Source organism: Hippocampus comes, unplaced genomic scaffold, assembly GCF_001891065.2.
Source record: "Hippocampus comes isolate QL1 unplaced genomic scaffold, H_comes_QL1_v1.1 scaffold68, whole genome shotgun sequence".
Taxonomy (NCBI): domain Eukaryota; kingdom Metazoa; phylum Chordata; class Actinopteri; order Syngnathiformes; family Syngnathidae; genus Hippocampus; species Hippocampus comes.
The window spans coordinates 6,827,359-6,835,181 of NW_017805625.1; the positions used below are offsets into that span (position 1 = coordinate 6,827,359).

Below are 7,823 nucleotides of genomic sequence, written 5' to 3' on the forward strand. Positions count from 1 at the left end.
TTGTTGTCTGCCGCTCAACTTTAGAACCCTCAGCATTCGGACACAGACTGTGGACCCTGAACATACATGGAATTATGTTCACACCATGCGTGCATGCGTGGAGATGTCATATGTATATGGAAATACATAAGATAAGAAGATAAGAAAACCTTTATTTGTCTCACCATGAAGAAATGTGTTGCGTTTTGCATGAGCAGCTACTGTTAAAGCAAAATGCTGTCCACAAAAAAAAAAAATAAATAATGATAAATATCTCAGGATTTTATAAGCGCAGGAGGGCCGGTTGCCCATTTTGCAAGTAGGCTTTTGTTATTTCAAAATCCATCTCACAGGGCAACAGGATTTAAGGTTCGAATAATGTTGACAACAATTACTCATTATATTTCATGTAGACGCTCACATTTACCGCCCACATTATTGATCACAGATTGCAGTTTGCTTTTAATGGTATTGTAGTGTAGTCATTCGCTGTAATTCAGATTTAAACTTCAAATAGTAGTAGCCTATTGTTGGTCAACAAAACAAGTTTGTTTTCTTGTCATTTGAATTGACACCGAAGGGGCATGAGACAGCTTTGTGTTGACAAACTCAAACATTTACATGCATTGCTCTGTTTTAAATAGCAAATACTTTTGTAGTCACTACAGTGGTGGGCCAATGTGGAGGAGTATCCCGACATCCCACACGACTCGCTCGATGATTATTATCTTTAGATTCATTTCGGATGATCCAGCGAAGCAAATCCCATAAATGCGCACGGAGAATTTGCGTGTGTTTGAGGGAGAGGCTGACAATGTTGTCGCAGTGGGAAGAAAGCTAATAGGTTTGCTTGTGAGGATGTTGCACCTGTCGTTTATTGACGGACTGAGCTGCAAATAACTTTGGGAAGCTGCTTTGTATTCCGTGGGGCCATCGCCGCGTTGGAATTATTCCTCTTTCATTTCCAGTTATGTCAAACCTACAAATGTGCATGTTCTACTGCCATGGCATGTTGATTAATACACTCATATATTTGGACGTATATAATGGCGCTCGTCACTTTGCAGCGTGGGTGTGTTATTGAGCGTGGAAAACCCTCTGCGAGTTTATTTATAGCCGGCCATTGTTGAGCCCATAGAAACGTCCGTAATTTGATCTGGGCTTTCTCACCGAGAGAGTCTGCTGATAAATGACTTGGCAGACGTCAATAGTCACGCCAATCCCCCCCACTCCCCACATCACCAACTAAAGCTCTTTTGCTCCCCGACGTATTAACTTCTAAGTGAATTATCATTCTCCGGTGGAGGATTGGTTGCTGGGGATCTGTTTGCACCTCGCCTATTAAATGTCTGTTGTTGTTGTGTCTTTGGTGTAAATCTACGAGTTTGACAGTGATGCACTTGACCGGTGTTATTTTCTACTCTTCCTTTTGCATATGCCAGGACGATTACCATCTTGAGAAGCAAGTCATTCACAAAACATCAAATTTCAAGTTAATCTGCAGTGAATTTGACAACAAACCTCATTTGAGGGCAATCAGCAAAGATCATGATGACAACGTAAAAGTGTTACTTAGATAATAAGACAATATATGAAGAAACAAATACTGTATACTAATGTCCAACTGTTGAGAGTTACCCACAAATTGGCCTTCCAATGTTCTGTTCTTGTACATTATTGCCCTGTCGCTGTTAATTAAACATAACAGGTTACATAATCCGCCTTGATAGAATTGAAGGCTATTTATGCCATTTAAAATAGAAGAGTAGGAGCCGAGACGGGCTCATTCCCACATTTTGCCATGTAGACGTGCACAGTACCTGCATAAAGTTCCCTTTTATATTCTTAGGGAGCACAAATAGCCCAAGCTTTGGCAGTGTGGTTAAAAAGAAGTCGCTCATAATTATATCTCATCACAATGACCTAGTATCTTGTAATTATGACTTATCTCTTAATTGTTACATAGTATTTCCCAATTATGGCGTGGAATTTGCATATCTTAAGAAATGAGATCGTTTAAAAAAAACTCAGTTTTTTTTTTCTTTTGAATATGGGAAATATGGACACATGAATATTGCAAGCTACCCTTTTTTTAACTCTATGGGTTTTTTTTCACAGTCTATTAAAACACATTGTGTGTATTTTTGTCATATATATATATATATATATATATACTATAAAACAAATGTTAATTGTTTATTTATTTCTAGTTACATTGAATATACAGAAACTTATTCTTCCCATGGCAAAAAATCAATTTTCACTCTGTTGTTTGGAGTTTTGTGCTTACCGAACGTTATGAAATTGTGTGGAACTGATCGGTAAGAAAATATAAATTAAAGACAAAATGATGAACGCCAATTGTAATGCAGTGTATGTAGATAGCCCGTTCCAAATTGTAATATCACTGCTGCTCGAGAAGCACAGCAAGAGATAAAAAGGATATCTGTTTCTGTATGTGTTCATGTGCGCTTCTCACTATGTTGGAAACTTCTCTCTGCTCAGCCAAAAAACATGAGAATGTTACGATTATAAAACGAGACTGACAGGACAGATCGTGTTTCACTGGCAGATGACGGTTCCTGGCCCAGAAGTTATTCACAGCAAAGCTCCCCCCTACCACCACTAATACACACGTACACACTCTTCAGAGAGCCCCCAACACAAGGATCAAGTGCAATGCAAGGGTGGCAGAGTGCATGTGTGTGAAAGGAAGGAGTTCAAGGTCAGAACAAACACATGGTGCACAAAGCAGCAAACTCAGTTGGTGGTCTGATGGATAAGATCATCAAATATCTGCAGAAATCCAAAATGAAAACGCTCTCCTCAAAATGGATTTCAAATGTGTTTCACCGATATATGCTACATGTATCTCGACCACATTGACATACCTCTTCAGAGCAACGCTTTCTGTTTCTTCTCCTCGAGTGGTGTTGGAAGCGACAACGTGTCAAACAAGTCCGTGGAAACAAGAGCGGCTGTTAAAAATAGCGGCGCAAATATTTTCTGTCAAAAGTCTTCATACTAGCAGCCGTGCGAATTTGCATTATGCATTCGCACCGGCTTGTTCACCGGCATCTGTGCACCTTAGTCTTATGTTACTTGGGCTTGTACGTGTGGGGTGAGTAGGTGAAAGTCTACTGCCTCCACAGCTATCAGATGCTAACCGCATTATCCACCGCTGACACCTATTGAGTGCATCGTTTTTTTTTAAAACATACTGTATAGCGTAGATATTTTCATTTTTATTGCCATGTGCGGTATCTTGTATATGTTAGCAACCTGACACACATGATGGTGTTACACGCGTAACCAGAGGACAGTATTTTAAGAGAGATATTAATAGAGACTGTCTGGCAAAGAGCAGGGACTTTCAAAATAAAACTTGAGACTTGACTGGTTGGTCACATCGACTTTCAGCATGAGTAAAATACACTGAGCGTGAACTATGTAACAAAAACAACTGAAACTAATCTTTTTGAGGAAGCATAGTCGGCATGAAATAGTGTTTGAGATACTTTTTCAAGTTCAGCTCAATGTTTTTCCAGAGCAAAAAAAAAAAAGTTTGTTTGATGACGTTTTGCATTCAATGCAGTTTTCAGTGCAATGATATTAAGCCACAAAGTAACAGTTTAACTGATTCAGTTCCGGCCATTTTACAGTATTTTGACATTTTCAAGAACATTCTAGATATTGTGCTAAATGAATCTCCCAAATGAAAGAATAGTCCCCCTCCTGTTGATCTTTTTTAATCAGTGGTAGGAAGAAAAAAAAAAACATTGCACAAAATGGAGCCGTTTGTCCCAGTGGACTCACATTTGGGCTGATCTCATATCCAAAATGGGGTATCGATGTCATTTAATTGTGTTTGTTTCCAGGTTTGAAATTGTGGAACGGCATCAGACGCTCACCCGACCCATCCCTGTAGTTGACAAGTACACTCGTCAATGGCAGTGAATTAAATGCCCCCCCCAATGCAATAAAATTGCTCACATCAGAAGTTGATTCCTCTCACAACAATTTGTACTCATTGTCATAGAAGTAATCTAACATCATGGGGGACCACTAATAAATATGAATGTGCGGGCATGCTGGAGACAATCATAAATCATCATTTTCAAACAAATTTACAGAGATCCATTGATCATTTCCCCTGATGACTTTTGTGTGGTAAAAATCCATGATAAGATTCATAAATCTCGCACAGTATTGAAATTTCTCACACAAGTCCCTTTTGATGTGTGCTACCAAGACTCTGTTCTGAATTTGTTGTTCCACCGCCATCCACACCGAAGCCGTTTTGTAAAGATGTGATTAGAGTGAGGCTCCCCACGTTCCTTAGACAGAGTTATATAAGTGAAGTGGACTGCCAAGTCCGGTGGGATCACAAGGTGCTGGCTGTAAACTCAGAGGGAGTGGGGTGAGAGGGGGTGGCGAGGGGGGAGTCTGAGCACTCATGTGGATGGATGTCAGAGAAAGTAGTCTGCCACCCATCGGACTCCGTCGTATTAAACAAGGTTTATTTTTAAACCAATATCAGCCTCAAGCAGCAGTTCCATCCATTCGTCTTAATAAAGCATATGACACAGACTCACATTCCAGTACTGGACATCATGTGACCAGAAGCACCTTAATCATGCTCTTTGAGATAAACTAACAGATTTGGAATTGGTTTGGATTTGGCAAAACAACATTTCCCATGGAAAGTAATGAAAAAATCAATGAATTTGTTCCATGGTCAAAATATCAAAATAAGAACATTTTTAGTCACTGTAACAGGCAATGTATCTTTCTTCCATTCATCCATCCATTTTTTTTTAATCTGCTTATCATCACAAGGGTTGCGGATGTGCTGGAGCCTCTCCCAGCTGTCTTCAGGCAGTAGGTGGGGGACACCCTAAACTGGTTGCCAGCCAATCACAGGGCATACACACGAGTGTGTGTGTGTGTGTGTGTGTGTGTGTGTGTGTGTGTGTGTGTGTGTGTGTGTGTGTGTGTGTATTTCAAACACACACTTTCATTTGTGTTGTGATCTAGGTTCTAATATTGAAAAAAATGATGCCATCATACTATTTGTCAATTGATTCATTTGGACAAAGATGAAGGATTTTTGGCTTTGCACTCCCAAAATGGTTTTGGAATAAATTTCTAAGACATCAAGATGTGGTTTAGGAGGGGGAATTCCAGCTTTAATTGAAGAGGTTTTAGGGACTCAAAAGCGTCACACTGAAATTGTCGTTGTCCGATGTAACAATGACATTTGTCGGATTTTCTCTATGTACGTTCCAGGTTCATGCTGGAAGAAAAAAAAACCAGAAAGCTGTTTGCCCAAAAATGGTCACAACTTTCCAAAATCCTGACACTGACGTTATTCTGATGTTGTGTCACATAACAACAGATTGCGGCGCCTGCTGTGACGTTCTAAAAATATTTTCCGTACTCTTATTTAACCGATGAGGTCCTCTTTCAACAAAATGCTTTTAACTTCCTTATTCTCCTGAGCCACTTCCCTTTTGCTTGATAACTTCTAGTCAGTGGAACACGAGAGAAACAACCACAATGGTTTGAATTTATATCACAAATGTTTTGGGCTCTTCCGGAAGTGCTTTATAAGATGGAGGCTGGTTTAGAGAAGTGACTGTTTGGAGCCGTGGCAGTCGATCGCATGACAGGTCAGTAGATGTTTAATTTAATACACACTCAGTGGAAACTACTATTGCAATAAACCACTCAAATATTTGGCCCTCTTGTGTATGCTAATACTGTAGCGCAGTTGTACACGTCTAACTACTGACTGAGTTTCCCCCACAGCATTATTGACAGTGAATCTATCGCTGAAATCTCAGAATTCCTCAAGGAGTGAATTAAGAATGATAAAAGTACACGTCATCCTTCCGCAGAAAGAAATTCGAGTCATGTGTAATTGACGGTTTGCTTCGTGGTGTTTCATTGAGATGATTCGTTCATTTGTCAAGAGCAGCGGCGATGTGAGCGAGTGGGTAGCACATCTGCCTCGCAGTACGTACATAACTGCAGATTGGAAGTTGAAATCCTGACTTCCTGTGTGGCGTTTGCATGTTCTCTGCGGCTTTTCTCAAGTGACCGGTTACCTCCCACATTCCTTGAGGTAATTGAAGACTTGTCACTCGGTGTGAACATGCGTGGGACTGGTTGCTTGTTTGTGTGTCTTGCCTCTTACCGGAGATAAACTGGGATCGGCTCCAGCTCACTGACGACCACAGTGAAGGTAAACGGTACAGAATACGGATGGATGGGTGTCATCTGTGCATTTATGAGCATCTCAAAATACCAATTTCTAGGTCATACACTTAAGATGAACTCAATGTTTCACCCCAGCGATCCAAATCCACTTTATACTTCATGTTTAGTCAGTGTCCAGGCTTTGTTAATGATATCATATCCCCCTTATTAATCACTCTAACTGCTCCTAAAACTAAGTGTTGTCAATAAAAATGAAAGTTGGCAAGCATAGTCTTCCTCAGAATATACTTGAGAACATCCTTCCTGAGAACGCTACTCTGTTTGTAATTGCAATGGCAATACACTTGTGAAACCCCACCTGATGTATTTCGGTAAAGCCATTTTGATTGCAGCACGAAATGCATCTTGGTATATTTTCCCAGACAAGTCTTCACAAGTAACCAACCGATGCATGCTTCTTTTAAGATAACAGAAAAGAATAACATCCGCCAAATTCGGTGAGTTCTTTGCTTTATGCCGACTTTCAATTGGAATGTGACTTGGACCAGAACTGGTGATGGTTCACAAGACCACGAGGATCAAAGAACGGACGGACAAGAGGGCGAATTGACAAACGATTTATATTTACTTTTTTTTTTTGGTGACGTCCTGTGCTTGCCACATGTTTTTGCTTTTGGGTGTTCATCTGCTATTCTGTCCACATGTAACGGTTTCTTTCGACTGTGGTGACAAAACTCAAAGTGTTAAAATCCTCATCCAACTAAGCCATGTGATTCCACAGCTGCAGACCGGTGACGTGAGATGGACGCCGCATACAGAGAACTTTACCAGGAGTTTGTTCGCCTGAGATCTCTTTGCCTCAGGCAGGCTGCTCTGTTACATAGTCTCATGACAACTCTACAGAAGGCAAAAGGTTCAGCAAAACAGTCCAAAAAAAAAAAAATAAAATAGATCTCACGATCCATCAAGATGACTCAGTAAAAGTGTTTGTCTGCAGATGCTCCTAACGGAGACTCGACTGCCGAGCGTATCCGAGAAATCCCGACGCATTTCCAAGGAAACCCAATAAGTGCGCCCAACCCTGCAGCAAAGTGTGACGTGTATGCGCTCGCCGCAAATGAGAACACATCTCATCCCTTGGCTGAAGATATGCGCAAGTTCAGCATGAAGGCGCCTGAGGGCAAAGCGCAACAAAAGATGTCCTCAGGAGAGGACCTTGTGACAGCAAAGTTCTGCTGTGATCCTCCAAGTGGAGGCGGGAGCCACCAGGACTCAAAGAGGGTAAATCAACCACATTGGGAGACATCATTTCGTCACACCAACACATTGTTTCGCATATTTACTTGTAAAAATGTGTTTACCTCAGATGTCTCTGTCAGACCGTCAATTCCTTGGCTTTGACCTCCCAAGTCTTCCAGGTAGATTGCTGATGTCCGACGTGGCTCTGCAGTCTTACGTGTGCGACTTCTGCCAGGCCGTTTTTCCAGGACACACAACCACCAGGGGGGACTTCCTGCAACACCTCCACAACCACGTCACCTAGTTACTGCCGCCAAGAGCACGGCATGAAAGATGAGGTTGAATTTCCTCTCTATGAATCCGAACACAAGCTCCAATCAAAA

At 41.2% G+C, this 7,823-nt stretch overlaps 1 long non-coding RNA gene across 1 annotated transcript; it reads right to left on the reverse strand.

The window, feature by feature from the left end:
* Nucleotides 1-3,191: 3,191 nt before the first annotated feature.
* On the reverse strand, nucleotides 3,192-4,454 carry LOC109522177 (uncharacterized). Its single transcript, XR_002169520.1, has 2 exons — nucleotides 4,203-4,454; nucleotides 3,192-3,901 (listed from the first exon to the last, which is right to left on the reverse strand). It is a non-coding gene; the product is annotated as an uncharacterized LOC109522177 (long non-coding RNA).
* Between the last annotated feature and the right edge of the window lie 3,369 nt (nucleotides 4,455-7,823).